Below are 17,432 nucleotides of genomic sequence, written 5' to 3'. Positions count from 1 at the left end.
TTGTGACAAATTTTCCCACCTGAGCTGAGAATAAGATTTACCATGGGCCTCTTGGCTGCTTCCCTAAATGATGCTCTCTCTGCCCAGCCGCCTGGTTCAGCCGTATGTCTTAGCAGGTCTCCAGTGGAGCCAAATCCCTTCTAATTTCAGAAGATGAAGCGCTTGGGATACTGTTTTATCATCTAACCCAAATTCAGATTTCTCCATGACTTCCTGTCTGCTGAGACCTTCGCAGAACAGCTGGCTTTATAGTGAGATGAAATCACACATCAATTACACTCTAAATATAATCTAATAGGACAAATTCTTAAGAGATGTGGTTGCATGGGATTTTACCTTATTAAAGGGGTTCAATACAAACAGACACAATACGACTTTCCAGATTTCTAATAGCAAGAAATACTGAAATGCATGTCATGTTTTTCATGTTGGTCTATCACATAAAACTTCAATAAAACACATTAAAATTAATAGTTCTAATATGACAAAAATGGAAAAATGTTGTAAGGATAGCCATACGATCGAAGGCACTCGCTGTAGCTGAAAATATGTCCTCTATAAACAAATTTGTAAAACAATTGTTGTAAAAAAAAAGAAGAAAAGTATTTGCATTTATTTGATCGTGATACTGACCTTATGTAAAAAGTTGCTTTCTTGTTTAATGACTGATGTGCATGTTTAAGAACTACCCAGCAGTGTATATATGCTGTTGGAACCAGGATCCAGTTAGCTCAGCATAAGACAGGAAACCAGGGGATGTTTGTTTTAATGGATGGTTGATGGTAGATGAATCCTGTCTGTCACATTCCAGTTTGTAACTTTTTCCTGGAGCTCTGACTTCCTGAAGTCCTTTTCCCCTGCGAAGATCACCAAAGGCAGAGCCACAGACACAATTGGAAGAAATCCCAGACACACCTGTGGATAACCTACAGTACTTTGCAAAAGTATTCATACCCTCAGAACTTTTTTACTTCTTTACTGTACAAGTCAAAAACCTCAGAGTATTTTGGTGGATCTGATGTGATAGACCCAACACACAAAGTAGCACAGTTACAAAAAAATAATAAATGTGTTTTGAATTGTCTTAAAAAGAAACATTTGAAAAGTGTGGCATTTATTACATATTCCTCATCTTTTAATCTAAATTACGTCAAATGCATTCAAAAACCCGCTGCCAAATAAGTCAGAGATGAGAGGACACAGCAAATGTGTGGAAGAAAATGCTTTTATTTAGATGAGACACTGTGTGGTAGACAGGAAGAATTTAGATAGACCAATTAATCTAACGGTTGTGTTTTTGGACTGTTGGAGGACGTAGGAGTACCCAGAAAAGAACCCACGCATGCACAGGAAGAACCCAGACTGGGGTGTGAACCCAGGACATTCTTGCTGCAAGGCAACAGTCAACTGCGCCACCAATGTACCCTCAAAAAGCAATAAACTCTTCCTCTTTATTCAGTAGAAAGCTCTGAGGTATTACTATAGAAACGGAAATCTACCTCAGTTATATCCTGGAAAGCAAAATTGAGGAAGTATGGCAAATAAACAAAGTAAAACAACGGTGCTCAGGTGGGCTGTGGAGTTAACTGCTGTTGGCCCACATGATGAAATTTTGAATAAAGCATTCTACACCCTTAAAATGTCCATGTATTTAAATATATATTATTTTTCAAAGGTTGTGCTTGTTTAGTGACAACGTTTTTATGCCAAGATGCAATGCCTGTTGGTGCTGAGGCACATGGCTGTTCAAGAAGCTGGTACTTGAAACCTGCTGGAGGAGAAAGCTGCAATGAGAGATGATAGGATATGTAATTGCGACTTTCTGAAAGGTCGTAGCATAAAAAACAAAAAAGCCTGCCCTTGTGTCACAGCCCCTGACATCAAATACTCCATATTACATTGATCTATGGAGACCCAATGAGGACAACTCCGTCAAAGAATTTATCTCTTCATGAGATTAAAGGAGGCCAAGGCCTCTGCCAAACAAATTCAAGCTCTGAAGGTCAACATGAATCTCAAACTGAAAGATTTAAACTCATCCAACCTTCAGAGCATAGTAAGACCCAAACAAAGAGACCACAGCCTCTAAATTTTACCATGATTGTCTGCCATGAATGGTAAGGGAGTTGCCTTTGCACACATGTGTTTTTTTGCAAATGCACAGCTCCATCGCACAACACTCTAAACACATTACTGCACGCTTTCTGTCAGGCTTTAATGCAGCCCGGATTATTTGGAACACTGACATGTTCCTGGCATCTTTCAGGATTCCACAGTCATGATGAAATCTCTTTTTGGGAACATTAGGGTCAGTTATTTTTTCCTGTTTGCTTTGCAAATTGTAAGCAGGAACGCAACAGTTAATCATGTACACGAAACTTGAACCACTTTCTTCTTTTTTTTTTTTTTTACAAAGCCCTGTCACAACCAGTGGTTTCGTTCCTGTTTCTCTGACCTCTACACTCCTGCCTATTAGTCACTTTGTAAAGTTTTTGGTCAAGGAATGCAGGCTCGTTTCACTGTTGCTCTTTTTTGCAGGGACAGGGACAATTTAACAGTTTGCATGCAAAAAAACAAACTCAAATGTGTAGAAGCGAATTAATGTGTCAGCTAAATAAAATGTCTTCCTAATTGTCCTCTTCTCCGCCGGGTTATTCTGCAGCCTGCTTCAAAAGTCAGATGCAGACATAAAAAAACAGTCTCTTTTTTTTCTCCCCCCAAGAATTTCCTACTTTTGTTTTCCTTTTACGAGAGTTAGCTCCTTTTATAAGTATTAGCCAGTGTTTTTGCTAACATACTTTGCTGTTTTTGGTCTGTCTCACAATGAAAACACTCATTTATATTCATTTGGAAATGAGTGGGTGAGAGACAAAGTGGTGCATGGGTGAGATACAATCAGGGCAGTGGAACTTGCGGGGTTTAAGTGAACTAAGACCTGAACTTGGGCAAGAGAGCCTTAAATCAGGGCAAAGCATCCCGAGGAATGTAGCTTCCAAGGTGGAATGATACCTTACAGTCCACATGGGAATATTTGTCTCAGTTATAAAAATCAGGGCTCGAGAGTGTCTGCTGATGGTAATGGAGAAGTGAGGAGCTGGAGAAAAATTACTTTTATTTGAATTCTGCTGTTCTTCTAAAGCAGGAGAGACGAAATGTGACCCACACTGGGTCAGTCTCACCTCTGCGCTGGTGCTGCTGTTAGCGCTAAATCCTGCACTGTTGCAGTAAAACGTCTTGAAATGCATTGCGCGAGCAAACTCCACGATCCATATTCTCTTAGTGTGTAGGCGTGTGTTTGTGTCTGTTGGCCCGAGTGCACACGCCTTTCTGCGTCTGCACATATCAATGTTAACACAGTGTTGCTACGTGATGCATCGCCAAGCCTCGCCCAGAGTAGGAGGAGAGTACATGGCAGGGTCAACATAGTACGAGCAGGAGGAGACGCAGTGCCTGGCACGGCGACACACACACAAATACACGCACACACACACCCACACAAGAGAGAGAGAGGCAACCTTGGGAATCACAGCCAAAGCAGAACAGAATGTACATTAAGGAGGTCATTTCTTCTAGTTTCTTTCTTCTGAAAAGCCACACTTACTCCAAATATATTTTAAATGTTTCTCTTAATAATAATTATGTCTGAGAAATCTGAAAGGGTTCGCATCCCAAATTAAAGAGGCACAAGAGCAATAGAAGGAGTGAGCAAAGGTTGAAGAACACTTTGCCATAACTGAGCCCTCGCCCTACTGCTCCTTTCCTCTCTTTCCGTCACTGTCAAACTGCTTCACGTTTGAGGTCACACGATGAGACTTTGTCTTGTAAACACCCCTTCGAGGGTTTTACCATTGTGTTAAAGGTCCTGCGTTTAACTGTGCGCCCAATGAGGAGCAGATGAGTGGAGCCGCGTGTGCATGTCTCAGTGTCAGGTAGTGCTGTTGTGTGGGCACTGGGAGGATTGGATCCAGGTCTTAGGACTTTGGGGTTAATATGCGGATGAGTGATGCTCTGTTTAAGTGCCAAATTGTGAAATATTGTTGCTTAAGGTACATGACCTAGAGACCACAGAGAAATCCAAAGCAAGAAAAAAAAACAGAGAAATTTTCTTGCCTTTACACTGCCTTGCTTAAATTCACATACCTTTTGGATTTTTTTCAAATTTTCTCACATTACAACCACAAACTTCAATGCATCGAACACAAATAGAGCAACATACATTTTTGCTTCACCCACCTGACCGGTGGTTGGGTTGTGTCTGCCCAGACTTTGGCAGAGGTCCGGTAACTCTCTGCTGAATTACAGAACCTTAAGACGAGCCGCACTCTACAATATTACTCTGTAGAAGCAAGGAATTTGCTGTTAAATAAAATTCATTAAATGAATTATTATGCAGTGGGAGTACAAGGACACACTGTTTTCATTTTTCTTTTCCAAATTAGTCATAAAATTGCAGTGTACTTTGTGTTCAAGCTTTTACTCTATTTCCTTTAAGTAAAATCATTGCAAGCAAGCATGTGTCAAGCATTTTCCAAACTGTTCTCACAAGAAAATATGGTGGTTGCAGCAGAGAAAGTGTGTCGTCTAAGTCAAGCAGATGTGTGTTGATCTTAATAAGTCAACAAACTGCAACAAGAAAATTGCTGGTTGCCTTAATTTACTCTTATCTACAGATGGAGGAGTAAGATAAGGAGTTTAACAGGAGCTGCGACAAACAAGGCTGGACAAACACCCAGGTTTATTTTGTCACTTTCCACTCCGCACAACTGCAGCGAAGAGGGACATCTCGGACGTAGCAAGTTTCTATTACAATTAATGTTATGACATTAAAGCACAACCCTAGGAAGTATACATACAGTATGTTTACATGGGCTGTTAAATTTAATCGTCTTTGGTCAAAATTAAACCAATTTGAAAGCTTTAGTAAATAAAGGGGATTTAAAATTATGTGCAGTTTATTATGAAACTGCTTTGTAGAAAACATTAAATTGATGTTTTAATCTTTCTGTGAAAAAAATAAGTGCTGAATGTTCAGCACTGAAATACTGTCCTGCATGAATATAAAATAGCAATTATCTTATATCTGTGCATCCAATTACTATCATTAAGAGTAAATAGAAAAGACTGAGAAGATATGGACAAAGTTAAATGGTGCTATAAGTGTAGACTATTTAAACCTAAAACATCTCATAAACACCTGAGAGCTGCGTAGAGTTTGAGAAGAGGATTTTGTTATGGATGCTTTTTAGACATTTCACATGCTATTAAATATGCAAAGACCTGACAAAATTTTCGAGATTAATGGCATAATTTTTCCAGTATTTAAAAGTGTTAACAAGTGCCAGAAATAACTTCTGAATGTCTGTTGAGAACAGTAAGAAGGTGAGATACACAATTTAAATTTGAAGTATGACTGCGACACTGACTGTCACATTATTATTACTTTGAAAAGAGCGATATGAGATGACTTAAGTCACACATTTTATACAGCGTTGAATTCAATGCAACACGACACCTCGAAGTTGACCAACACTGCCGGTATTTTCACTGCTTAAAGCTCGAAGCAGTGCAGCATGTTGACATCTCCATTTGTGTCTTATGAATGGCCAGAGAGGGGATCAAGAAACACCAGGGTTTCAACATGAAAGTACAAGCACTGTACAATCAGAAAACGTCTGCACAAATGTAACTTTCACCTTTGCTCTCTAAGAAAAACATAAGTCAGACAAAGCTTGGAGAAAGACCAGGGTTTATTGAATGTTAGTAATGTTCTTGGTACAGGTGAGTCCAAAACTGAGTTATTTGAACACCAAAAACAGAGTGCATGCTCAGCTTAAACCAAATACAGCATTCCAAGAGAAGCACCTCATACCAACTGTGAAGCATGGACGTGCAAATGTCAATGTTTATTACAGACTCAAACATGAATTCTACCAGGCATTAAAAACACTGTGCAGGCACACATTCTTAGTTTAAAAAAATATTAATTTGATCAATCTTTTAATTTCACAGGCCTTTATTCAACAACTGATTGTAAAATATCACAAAACATCAGTTCTATTCAGATTTATTTACGTCCCAAATGAGTAAATAATGTTACAATAAGTACATATTTAGACACATCCATATATATTTTAAGACATAAAAACTAAGAGAAAATCAAAGTTAGAATAAAGTAAGAGTCAATAAAGTGTATCAAAACAACAATATTAGTCTGTAAATGATAGCAAGAGTACCAGCAGTGAACATCATTGTTGACTGGTAGTTAATACTATAAGAAATAAATGGGACAAATAAAAACAGAAATCAATCAATGAATCCCAACAATAAGATGAAAACCCCCTGCCTTGTTCTGCATTAAAAAGAGAAATTGGAGTGCTTGTACCTGTTACTTTTCTGAGCCGGAGGCCAGAAGGCAGAAACTGGAACTCAGCATGTAAAAAGGTGAGAGCTGTCAGTAAGAATAGCATCAGTTTTCCTGGTGACATGTCTATTGAAGACAGAAACAAATACTTCAATAATTTGCTTATTTCATATTCTTCATCTGTGGAAGGTGGGCATGCAGGGAGAAGATGGGAGAAACGGCCAAAAAAAATAATAAATAAATAAATAAACGTATATAATTATATATATATTTAAAACACCTGCTGAATCAAACTCTCTGGTTAATGCTGTAAATGTTTACAAAATTTTGAGCATGAATTTGCTATTTGAGCCCCAAGCTACCCAAGTGAGGACATTTGCTGTATAGTCATTTCCTTGTTTTTTTAACCCCACTGCGGCTTCTGTTTTTCCAGTGAAAACCTTCTAAGTAATTCAAAGATGTTCAGAAAATAAAATAAAAAAAACATAAACCAAATCTACCATTCTACTGTCAAAACTCCATGTGGACTACATGTTCTCTCTGAGTGCAAAGCATAATTTTTTCAGTCTAACTTAGTTGAGTTTGTAACATGTCATTCATTAGCACCTTGTCCCAAAAACTAACTCATTCCTGCCAACTGCTTTGTCCTGTTATCCGTGCCGCAGCAGCAGATAAAGAGAGAAGGTTGAGGGAGAGAAGAGAAAACACAAGCAGCAGATTTCAGGCATTCTACAACGCATTAGGTCATGAGAATTGGAACTTGTGCTGTTTAAATGATGAAATGGCTCACCAAAGGGACCTCGGCTGAGGTCTGCATGATTGGTCACCCAGAGGTCATTTCCATTCAGGGCAAGAATGATAAATTCGCTCAACTCGGCACAGTTATTACATTACTTTGTGTGTTTTTCCTAAACTCTCCAATGAATGAAGCTGCGCCTGATGGGTTATTAGGAACTGAAAATGAGCTTGGTCTTGGTGTGGGAATTTCTACGCAACAGACACGACGAGAGCGACGAGGGCCAAAGAACAGAGAGGTCGAATCCAGACATCAGAGCTATTTTTGTAAGCAGAAATTCAGAAGTGGTCCTGTTACCCTGGAGGCAGCTTGTGTTTTCCATATAGCTCAGCGACTTGGAAGGTCTCACAAGGGGCAGTTTCACATTGAGACCCTCTCTCCCTCTCTGCTCGACACTCCTGAGCCCCCTCCTCTTCCTTCTGCTGTCCTCCCATGGTGCACCACTCACACCCCCCCCCCGCCCCCCCCAGCAGGAAAACGCTCGTGGCCTGCAGTGGAGACAGCCTGACTGCGCAGGCAGCCCAGCAGATGCACTGGAGATAAGTTTGTGTGCGTAAGCTGGGCCGCGACCCTCGGCGGCAGGACATTGACCAGATCCTGTCAGTGAGAGGGCAAGAGCCAGCCCAGCACCTCCTCTGCTCATTTACTTCAGTGCTGCCCGATTCCACCCCCTCCATCCTTCTTTCTGGTTTCCCTTGTTGGGACACAAGGGAAGACTAGCTCCACCAGTTGAGGGTGTCCCACCAGCACACTTAAAGCCAGTCAAAACTTAATCAGAAAACACAATAGGTCCCCAAGATCACTTCCCCTGTCCCACGAAGGGAGAATGGATCGGACTGTGTGACGGAGACGCCAAACTCTTACGAAAACACCATCCTTCATGCCACATCAGCACTTTTAGGTTTCTTTTGTCCCTGAAATGGTTTAAGAGGAAATTCTTTGACTGGAAATGTGAATGATTTGTCATGTCAAAGTATAACTGGTGCCACGCAATATTGAATGTGGGAGAAAGCTGCAAGAGTTTGTGCATCTTCAAAGTATTTTTTTTGTCTACCAACAATATTTCAATTTAGAATAGACTTAGTCATTCAGACAAAAAGCTGACATAAAAAAATAAAATAAAATAAAATCATAAATCACAGAAGCACAGTATGTCCAAATACTTGAATTACGGTTGGGTCTATTTAATTCCACAGAGTACTGCTAGTTCTTCCACATCCCTACTAGTACCAATAACTTCCTGGCTCCATTTAAATGCCTTGCCCCCTAGGACCATGGGCAGAGATGAAAGAACTGGCACAACTTAAAATACCATGCAAGAGTATTGACAATTTGGCTACTTTGAAGTACAGATAATTGAGCTTTTGTTGGTTTTTATCTCCTCTGGCGACTATTTTTAACCCAGTGTGCACTGGCCAGCTTCATTTAGAGCCTACCTTAAAAACAAGTGGTTAGACTGTAGCTCAGTAGACATATATTTGCAAACAACAATACTGTAAATCAATTCATTTCAGTTTATTTATAGAGCACTAATTCACAACAGATGTTATCTCAATGAACTCTTACAGTTCAAACAGGTTCAGATCATATTCAGATACAGAACCTAGTTCAGTTTCAGTTTCAGTTTAACTCAGTCAAGTCCTTTTCGGCCCAATCTACTCATAGAGTGTAATTCAGTCTGACAAATTACTGTATGATTCAATTCAGTGCAGATTATAGTAAAATACAGTTAAATTAGGTTAATCTTATGATCTCTGTAAAGTAAAAAAAAAAACAACAACAACACGGAAGCACAGAGCCAGAAGTACTTTGTATGGGAAATAAAAAATAACGAGTAAAAAGAGTTACTAGCACCAAAAGCTTTGGGATTGGCTCAATCCAGTAAAGAAACAGATGGGCACTGAGTGAGGAGAGAGCTTTATGCGGAAGAAAAGCTAAGAGTACACAACATCAATGGCAACAGTGGCTCTCATCAGCTTTGTTCAGGAAAGAAACACGAGTCAAACAGGTTCAGTTCATTACCAGTTAAGTAGAGTCCAGTTCTGTTCAAGACTGAACTGAACTAAACACAGAAGCACTGAGTAGGAGCACTGTCTACGTCAAAGATAAACAAAGAGAGGACACAATTTATGGCAGCAATCTCTTGTTTAATCACTCGATCCATGAAAGACACACGGTTGAACACAAAATTACCAAGCCTGGGTTACTTTCTTTGGAAAGTAAAGATAAGTAAAGAGGGTACAAATAGTTTATGACAGCAGTAGCTTGGTTAATGACTGTTAAGGAACAAGACTATTAAAGACAGAGTGACGGAGCCAGGAGAACTTTCTACGCCAAATACAACTGAAGGGAGCACACGTTTCATGACATTAGCCTTATCCTTTATGTGGCACAAACAGAAAAAAAACTAAGTAAATAATCATCATTACACATGCAAACAATCATTTGACAGTTCTTAGAAAATTGAATGAGTTGATTAGAAAACTCGTTTGGGAAGAAGAGAGGCTCCTCATGCTTCAAAATAAATAGCAATAAATAGCAAATGGTTTGTGCTTGTATAGTGCTTTATCAAGTCCACAGGACCTCAAAGCAGACTACACTACCACCAGGCATTCATCCATTCACGCACAGGCTCACACACTGATGGTGGCAAGCTACTGGACAGTAGCCACAGCTGCTCTGAGACAGTCTGACAGAGGCAAGGCCGTAATGCAGCAGCACCACCAGGCCCTCTGACCACCACCAGCAGGCAAGGCGAGTGAAGTGTTTCACTTCAGCACAACATCTGAATCAAATGGCTAAACATCTGATTGTGTGGGACATCTGAAATAAGTATTTGTGTGTGTGTGTGTGGGGGGGGGACGAAACATGACCATGTGTGCCATTTGTGCCATGCCAACAGCGAGGGTGTTGCTTCTCATCCAAGGAAAATCACATTTCTACTTGAGTACACATGTATGAGTAAAGAAAGGTATAAAAACATCCTCCATCAACAACTTCTACCAACAATCCATGCACAATATGATGAGGACTGCAGAAGACAGAGGGTCAAAATGCAACATTTGCTTAAATATGATGTATTTTTCAACAAAGGGCTTCAGAATGACAGAGAATCACTTTATAGTCTAAAAATGTGTCAGACAATAATTTTGAGCATGTTATGGATTATTTTAACGTGGACCATCCACATGATTACGAACAGCTTATGTAGAGTGTGCAAAATGTTCTGGAATGACTTTTATTAATTTGTTACCAAACTGTTGTTATTGGGCTAAATATAAATGCACATCACACATTGCAGATTGTTTTTTTGTGGTACATTTCCCTAGCTGTGTATCATTTTCATTTCACTCCATAATAATATGCTACTTTGTGTTGGTTACCAAAACTGATATAGATGAATTTTTGTTATGCATTAGCAGATTTTGTATTCTCACAACCAGTAATGGAAGTAGAAAGGATTTTAGAAGAACAGGAAGCTGCCAGGTCACACATAAGAACTGTGAACAGTTTTGCCTGAGAGAATCTGCTACATTCCCAGGATGCCCCAGAATTTGGCAGATTTTATAAAAAACATGTATGGAAAATCTCAGCAAGAAATCTTAAAAGAGTATTGTGGACTTTTACATTCTCATGCAGCCCCTCCCAGAGAATTTCAGCAAATGTTCTTGATGTGCATGAGCAGAAAAATCCCACAAGAAAAATAAATTCCCAGTTAATGTTTCATAACCATTCTTTCTCTTTTTTTTATTATTATTTCAAAAAGCCTCCTAGTCTATCTTATGTTTTGTTGCTTCCAAAAAGGCCACAACTTTGCAACTAAAATACTTAAAGTTCTCAGTGACAAAACCAACAGGGGAAATACTGTTAACACAATGCCAGGTCAAAAAGCAACAGGGGAAGTAAAGTCTTTCCAGCTTTCCGAGTGATAACAAAAGGAGAAAAGACGGCTTGTAAAAGACCCACAGCTGTGTGTTCACCTCTTCACTGCTGATGCAAATGTTTTCCTAATCAAAAATGACTCATTAGTGCTGCATGCTGCAGTGTCACTGGAAGTATGCACTACCACAGCTGGAATCCTGCTATGATCAAGCAGGTGGAGAAAAATCAATGGAGGAGTTTACTTCAGTTTCAACAGAAGTCATTTTTACCTCACTGAGAAGTGAATGAGATCGTTTTTGTGGTAGATAAACACAAAGTCATTTTATAATTGGTGATGGATTATAAAACGTGTGGTGTGCATTTGTATTTAGCCTCTTTGTCTCGAATACTTAATACTCTAATAAAATCCATTCTACTAAATAGTGACTCAGAAGGCTTAAATAAAAATACCTATTGTTTGCACAGACTTTTTAGTTTCTTTTTTTGTTTGTTTGTTTTGTTTATTTCTTCTAGGCCATGCATCATTTTCATTTCACATGTTGATGCGATAATGATGTGCTCGTTTGTGTTGGTCTAGCAAATAAAAAACATTGAAGACACCGAGTCTGGTGAAAAGTGAAAAAGTTCAACCTATATTAATTGCAATCCTATGATGGTTGACTTTTATTATTGTTCATCTGGCTCTGAGTTGCATCTATTGTCTGTCATCATGCCAAAATTAGCTTTATAAGTCATTCTAATGCGTTGTAGCAAAGGTGTGCATATTTTTAATTTGGAGGAAAACAACAGAGAAGAATTTCTTTGCCTGATTTCAGGAGGAACAACGTTGAGTTAACTTGTTGTAGGGTTTACTGGAAGTGACACAAGTTCAAACTGCTGGGAATCGTAGCCCACCACTAGAATACATCTCTTTCCAGACAAGCTACTCCTCCACACGGAGCAATAAGAAACTGAACCCAGCTCCTCATAGCTGGGAGGTTAAACCTAGTTTGTCATCAGATTCCAGAGGGAGGGAGCCATGGATGAAGGAGTTGAATAAAGAGCAACCTGGTCTGCTCACTGACTTGCTATGACTCCTACTGAAACCTCATCCTGGAAATTCCTAAACAATTCACCTTAAAATCCATATTTGATTTAGTGGTTCTTCCATTATTGCTTTGCTTATTTTACAAGATGTTAACTGTTCATACAGCAAGTCAATATTTCTGTAGAATACCAACAACATAGAAGAAAGATGAAAACAAGCTATCTAGTTCAAATCTTTCTTTTTGTTTATTGTTTTATGGTTTTTGTAGCAGTTTAAATATAACACACTGTCGAGTTTTGTGTGCTGATTCATAAACTAAGAGTTTGAGGTAAATTGTTTGAATGCATTCTACCAAATGAAATATCTTGATATTTCACTTTCTGGTCAAATCAGCAGTAGGTCGGTTTTGTTTTTGCAGTTTGTTGAAAATTCCTGTCCACTGAGTATTTTGTTCATTTCATCACATTGCAACCACAGACTTTGTGGTTCACCTTCCAGCAGGACAAGCGACCCACAGAAATGTTCGACTTTATTTAGACCAATTAAATTATTGTTGCTACTTTTCTTCAAAGACCAAATTTCTGGAGTGCATGACCAGTAACTAAGATAAAATTAAAAACTTAATGGAAGACTTATGGAGGCAATTCATTTTAAATTATAAAACAGGTGAAACATTCCATCACCACTGATGATAACTGATAATGTTGTGATGATATTGTACAAATATTTCTGAAGCTAACTGCTGCATGGTATGAGCATAATCTGCCATGACATATTTAAAATTAGTGTTATTTGGCAAACTAATTTCTTTTTCATCATACTAAATATGCTGATAGTTACACTCACGTAGATTTGTTAAATATTGTTTTAAATAAAAAATCCTTTCAAAAAAAAACTTTTATACATTACATATTGCATATCCAGTACAGGTCAGGTGAAAAATAAGCTTGTCACAGAATTTTATTTTACAATACGTAAAAAACTACAACAATCCACTTTCTCAAGTGTGTAAAACTGTGAGCCAATACTTTAAAGAAGGATATTTCTTCTTTAGTTCAAGCTTTCAGTCTTCTTAGGGTTCACATCTGGCATCATTTGTATTGAACACGATGAACCATAAATAAAGTTAATCTGTTCTAATTTAATTTTCCTGATATTTCGTAAATGGAGATTACAGATACAGTATAAAAACTGGAGTTTTCTCTAAAACCGATGAAAAACTGTAACTAAAACTGGTCAGAAAGGCTGTCAAGAGACCAACAGTAACCCTGATGGAGCTGCAAGAATTTCCAACTATTACTGGTTGAGGTCTGCATGTGACATCTGCCCCATATATTCTCCATGCTTCAGGACTAAGGATTTGGGTTGCAGAACAAATTTTGTGCCACAGTCTCAAATACTGAGTTTGGCGCAAAACAACATAGAAAATCACCAAAAGAACATTATGCTCACAGAGGCAAATTGGCTTGGTGAAGGCTTTCTTCAGATGAAAAGGTGAATTAAGTTAGGGATATTTCTAAATATTAGCAAGGTTTGGTTCAAAACCTTCGAGTGTCTTAGAAACTGAAGCATGAGCACCCCCCGTGGGACTGGGGGTTCATGCTGCCCCAACCTCCTACCCCCCTACAAGAAGTCGCCCATATCAGAAACTGCCACTCTAACAGTCCTGTGTACACTTTCAGGAATCACTATATCTACTCCTGGTAGATATTTACTGTTCATAACATCTTAAAGAACCCAGCCTTTATTGTCTAAGTTTCACTTTCACATAACAATGATTTTATTGTTTGTGAAAATAAATGGAGATCAGTAAGCTCACAAAGTGAGTTTTTCCCACTGAGTGATCTAGTATTTTTAGGAGATGTTTTTGTATGAACTGATACTAGACAGTATTAAAGCCACACCTGTAGATCTGAGGTCACTGTTCAGATCACATCCCTGCTGCTGCACACCCGCACTCTCAGTCTCTGACTGAATAGGACGGGAAACGATCAAGAGTGACTCAGACAAGCCCAGTGTTTACATTCGTCCATTATGTGAAAAACATTAAAATTCATTGTGAAAGTTGTCAAGTGGACTGGTGAAGCAGCTTCCTGGCGCCTCCCTAATCACCGTTGTGTGTCAAACAAGCTGTTAATTGGTTACTTTGGCTGTGGTTCAATACATTGTCTGGTAGATCACATTGTTTTAAAAAGACTAAACTACGATTTTGTATGACCGCGATCGCCCATTAAGACTGTTAAAAGTTGAGTTAATCCCACAAGCTACGAATAAAAATGTACTTGCAAGGAAAAAAACCAAACAGTGACTAGGCGAGCATGCAACGTATGCATCAACTCAAACCATGATCTGCTCAGCAGTTGTTCAAGTCTATAAACAGTTTGTTAGCAGCAGATGTAAAGTTGCGTGCACTCCCTTTTCTCTTCTCATGAATTTCCTGTTTCATTGCTCAACATGTGAGAGGTTGTGATCCAAAGCAAATATTGTTATAACATGATTCAACCTCAAAAATCCACTGGTGACATAGTGACTAACGTACAACAGAGTTTCATTATCCCAAGGCTTCTGTCAGCCATGACAACGGCATGATGTGTTTCTCTGTATCGACACGTTGATCAAATCAAGGCTGACCAGTAGACTGAAAACAATAAATGGGATTTTTCCTTTTGTTCAGTGAATTGCCTGCCAGGTTGAAATATATGGAAATAATATGACTCTGTTTAAGGTTACCTTCTGTGGGCTATAAAATGGATTCAACGAGTGTTTTTACATTACACCAGCCCAAGAAGAATGATCCAGCCTCCTTTTTTTTATTGCAATCGCTACAGAGCAGAGAAAGCATCTGCCCTTCTGCAGATTTTTTATTTCTGCTTTTGTTGTTTTATTACACAAATGTTTTCAGTAATTGAACAAAAGTGTTTTTTTTTTAATTATGGGATAAAAAACAAACAATTTCTAAGGCTTTGGGACTAGAGATAAATAAATAGAGGCTGATTTAACAGGAACTTTCTGGGTACTAGAGCCAAAAGTAGGTAAAGAAAAAAAAAGGGCTCAGGCGCATGACCGACATTAGTTCTTGATAAAATTACTGCTGGAATAAATTGTTTCTAAAGAAAATGACTGTCTTTGTTCACATATTTTGTAATAATAAAAAACACATCTCATTCCTCTTCATTTTTAATGTAATTTTTAGTTCTAATTTGTTAAATATGTCCTTAGAGTAACTTTTTTGTGAGTTGTTCTATACTCATCTGTCAAATCATCCAGATACTGAGATGCCACAACCTTCTCTTTTATGCCAGTCTTTGTGGACATGTACAAAGTTCTCTACAAGGTTTTTCTTGCATGTCTACATGAGTACACGGGGCATAAATCTTTTAGAAAACCTTTCAGATGAGCTAAATCTAAATGACCACTGAGTGCATGATTTGAAAAGATTGTGCAAAGTTTTAATGGTCAAAGATGCTTCTTTGTGTGCTTCAACTTTGTAGAATTTGATATTTGAACAATCGATGCTGATCTCTTGGTAAAAGAGGGTCATAGAAGGTATTAACACCACGGGTGAAAATAATTGTCAAATAATTAAAAACAAGTATTTCTTTGAACATTGGAATTTTTTACCAAATAAATAAATACATACATATATCAACAAATATATCAATATGAAATTATTCTTACTACAATAAAATATTCATGTATTTTGATGTCATTCTCCACACTCGAGGTGCAAAAAAATTTATATATGATTTTCACTTATTAACTCAGCATTAATTAAAATAATAATAATATATAAATCACAAATTTTTCTCCCTTAGCACAGCTTATTTCCTCTGTACTGCAAAAACTGAATGCAGTATCACTTCTCATAATATGCTGCTATGAGCATTTCTTCCGTGAATTGAACAGATCTGAATTTGAGGTGGTTTGCGGAGCAAAAAAAGTGCTGATTACTGAGACGATGAATCTAATTTAATCAGACCCTCTTTGGGGACTTCGCTCTGTATGTCTCTCTCTTCTGTGTGTGTTGCAGATGACTTCCTGTAACATGATATCGACTGTTTTCTCTCTGCCGACACAAAAATTAATTGTGGGTTTTCAGAGTCTCTGCCATGCCATCATTCACGCGCCTCAAACACAATTAGCACACCAATGACCCGGTTCTTCAGGGGGTGTCATGTTACAATTAACTTGTCATTCTGTTGTACTCTGCTCGCCAATCAAGAAAAATATGTTTTCTGCTCTTAAGAGGTCATCTTTCAGCACTGGCAAGCTTTAGTTCGCTAGAAGACTGAATTAATTTTGCTTAGATGTTGGGTTATGTCCCAGATAACAAGATAAATTATCTTCTTTTTTTTTCTAAACTCTTCTGAGACTGGGAGAGGAACATTAGTGTGACCGATGTGGCATTATATGCTGTTTTTTCTGGATGAATTAAGCCAAGTTTAACTGGAATAAAGCATAACCATAAATGGTCGATAGGCTCAAACTATTTAAAGCTAGGTGGTGACTGCTCCAAGAACTGAACGTTATCAAATTTTTTGCCATTTACAAGCACAGGGCAATTAATTTTGCACCATTGAGCATATGATCTTCAAAGGCACTTAATATAATAATTTGTTGCCAAAAAGTTAAATTTTCTGTGTCTTTAGTTTGAAGTGTCCAACAAAATAATTCACAATTCTTTATTCTTTTCACATCAGCTCACATTACAGCTACAAATGTAAATGTACTTTATTGATATCTTATGTGGGAGAGTAACATAAAATACAGCATATATGGAAAGTGGAAGGAAAATATGGTATGATTTGGCATGCATTTATCTTCAACAAACACAAAATAATGTTATTTGTGAAAAAAACCAACATTTTGCTTCACATTGCTTGTTGCGGTTGTAATGTGGAAAATGGTGAAAAGCTTCAAGCGGTACGAATACTTATGAAAGTCCTGTTCATTCAAGTGCAAAATATTTCAAAAAATTCCAGGTCCAAAACAAACACAACCAGAAAACAAAGAGGAGATTCGCAGACCTGGCCGCCTCCAGCTCCTCGACGTCCACATCCGCTGACTCAACCTGGAGCAGGTAAAATATTGTTCCCTGCTGTTTACCTCAAACACCGCCTGCCTTTTAATCTCTAATCCCTCACTCTGCCTCAGACAACAAATGCCAGAGGATCCATTGTATGGAATTCCATGTGGCTCTCTCAAGGTGTGTGATTAACCCCTACTGTACAGAAGAGCAAACAGTTCTTCAAAGGGCAGCCACAGGGGGTGTCTGCAGGTGACGGGTCAGAGGGAGGTGAGGGGGTCGGTCATCGGCTGCAGCACAGAACAGCAGGTCTGAGCAGGGAAAGGGAGAATCAAAGAGA

This window comes from Poecilia reticulata, chromosome 17 (genome assembly GCF_904066995.2).
Source record: "Poecilia reticulata chromosome 17, P_reticulata-male-v2, whole genome shotgun sequence".
In the NCBI taxonomy this organism is placed as follows: Eukaryota; Metazoa; Chordata; class Actinopteri; order Cyprinodontiformes; family Poeciliidae; genus Poecilia; species Poecilia reticulata.
Note: the sequence above shows the minus strand (reverse complement) of the source record.